The following is a 3159-nucleotide window of genomic DNA, read 5'->3' as shown; positions in this document are numbered from 1 at the left end:
AATGTTATATTATTAAATAAAAAATAAATTATTTCATTATTAAACTTAAATTATATTATAATAAAAAAATAAATTAATGAAATTACATAAAAAAATGAGAACTTTTAAATAGTTGATTTGATATTAACATTGATATATATTTTTTTCAAATTTTTATGATATTTTCAAATTTATATTTTATTTAAAAATAAAATCATTATTGCTTTTATAAAAACACATAAAATCGTATTATAAAATCGCCAAAAACAAATAATAAAATAGAATATTAAAATCGAGATTTATCTCGCTGCATTGCACGAATACTCTTCTAGTATTTATATAAAGAAGAATCATCAAAAGATGATATGACATTTTAAGAGAGTTAAAATTATTAGTTGCTAATTTTTTCAATTTTGAAATATTTAAAATAAAAACATAAAGTGAAGCGGATTCTTGTATTTCTTATGCACCGCCAAGTAAACATATGATTTACATTTTATTTTTTTATTTATTTATAAAATAACTGATTTATTGAAAGCGTTGAAACAGGAGTCGATTGAGGTTAGAGAAGGTGGAAATATTCAACTAAAGTGCAGTCAACTTGAATTAAAAAATATATATAAATACAGTTAATGACTAGAAATATAAAATGTGAACAAATAAACGACGGCGTTCCGTGTATCTTGTGATTTGTGAGAGATTTTCGGATTAAGTCCCTCCTCTTTCTTTTAATATTCATTTAGACCTTTGATAATGTGTATTATATTCGTATAGCCCCCTCTTGGGAAAAATTGTAATATTACAAAACTACCTCTGAGAAAATCGCATGTTCATTCAACAAACTGTAAAACATTTTGGAGTCGTCGTATCATGAAACTATTTTTATCTTTTTGTATGTTTGTCTATACACACACAGACACGTACACATACACATATATACATGCACGACATAGAGTTATATCATCGATGAATGCTTTAAAAGTTGGTTTGTTATAAACTGAATAGGATGGTAAATTGAATATTGTTCGTTTCAATGTTAATCATGTCTGATCTTGTGCTAATTGTTTCTTGACTTCATACGGTGATAGAATCTTTAATTAAACCCTAATATTAAAACTTAGAGATAATAATGTCATTTTGACTTGAATCGCGGCTTCAAATATGCATATGTTACATACAGTTTCTTGCACAAATAATTAAAACTATTATACAAAAAGTATATGTGTAATTAATTTGACTACAATCGAGTCAATTAACTCAACTGTTAGCTTAGAAGACTATTTACTCTAATCAATACACCTAATCCCAACACATTCTATGCACTATTCATGATTAAGATGATTCACTTCATGTGATACAATACAAATGTAACACTCCTTCATCAAAAAAGAACCACCTGTAAGGTTGTAACAGCATAACCCTATAAGAAATACTATTTTCATCCAAACAAAATGACGAAAATTCATGGAAGGGTGCATGGTGGTTTCAGCATAGGACTAATTATAGAACAACCCGCAACCATTACAAAATGAATAGCCCCACAAGGCCCGACAATGACTCGTCCTAGGGCTTTGTTTTCACTTTGAAGTTCGGTTAAACCTTGTAAATTTATCTGATTGTAAACGTTATTTCTAAGACAGATCCTACATGCACAACACCTCTAATTGTGATAAGAGAAAAAGGTAGGGGTGTGAGGAAGAAGAGTTAAGTGGGAAAAATAGAGGGGAGGGTATTAAAAATGTGGGTAAACCACATGGGGTTTTTGGTGTATATTCCATGATAAATAATGGTTCACATGTTGACAGGCTAAGAGGGGTTATGGGTGGGACCCGCTTGGACCCGCGTTTTGGACGGCGCGTGTGGAGATACATACAGGGTTGACGCCCCTCCGCACCGTACAACCGACACCAGCACCGGTTGTTTTACTCCCCCAAGAGGCTTTTATGTTGCATACAATTTATAATTTTTAGAATTAAAAACTAAGGGGTCGATTATCAATTGCTTATCCGGGTAAGCATTTATTGAATAATATTACCTTACTGCATGAATATGATAAATAGCAAGAATCTTATTCGGTAAAAGCGAGACAAGAACCAACAGTCTTATCCGATAAGTGAGGGTGACGAATCTTACCACGGTAAGCACTTACCGGGTAAATTGTTGCATGCAATGTCGTTTTGGTGGACTAAAATCTTACCCAATAAATAAATAATACTGTTAAATTTTATTGACAAACACTTACCGGATAAATATTTGGTAAACAGCCCCTAAAATCTTCAAAAAGAAAATAAATTCAAATTTGGTAACTTTTAAAGCAATTATATTATTAACATATCAAACGTTCCAATAAATTTTAAATATATATAATTTTATTGGTAAAACAGTAAATAATTCATTTCTCTTACGATCGAATAATTAATTCTAAAGTATTGTCAACAGACTTTTAAAATTTTCATTTTAAAAAATCTGTTTGAGATATTCTTATCTATTATAAACTACCATATATATATATATATATATATATATATATATATATCAATTTAAAGAATACACCTATTTTATATTATAAAATATTAAATTGTTATTAAAAGTTACCCTTTTTAGAGCCACAATCGTTACATTTGCGACACTTATAATATTTCTAACAGATTTTTTAAAATTTCTTCAAAGTAAAATATCAAAAGTTAAAATCTTTAAAAAAAAAATTACATTCATATCCGACAGATTCTCTGTTTTAAAGAATCAACAATGATTATAATATTAAAATGTTTCATTCATTTAATAAAATCTTTAGAGGATCAAAGTTTGTTATTGCTGCCTTCACTTAGTAATTATTTTTGGGGTGATCTTCATATTTGGAAAAAAAAAACATTTCTTCATACCATTTTTTTGATTTTGAAGATAGTTTTAGGAAAGATATTGGAGCAAAATATAGGTTCAAAATCCTCTTTTTCTCTATTTTGAAAAATTTAAGATTTTCATGAGAACATCTATGCTATATTATAAAGCATTTGAAAAAATTCTTGAAAATATATACTATATTATAAAGCATTTGACAAAAACTCTAAAAAACCATTTTTTATGTGTAAAATACTGTTTATTAATGCATATTACTTAAAACTCAATTCATGTAACTAACTGTAGATAAATATAATCAAATACAGGATAAACATCTCATTT

The sequence above is a fragment of the Cynara cardunculus genome, unplaced genomic scaffold (assembly GCF_001531365.2).
Source record: "Cynara cardunculus var. scolymus isolate 2C unplaced genomic scaffold, CcrdV1 Un_Scaffold_4197, whole genome shotgun sequence".
Classification (NCBI taxonomy): Eukaryota; Viridiplantae; Streptophyta; class Magnoliopsida; order Asterales; family Asteraceae; genus Cynara; species Cynara cardunculus.
Note: the sequence above shows the minus strand (reverse complement) of the source record.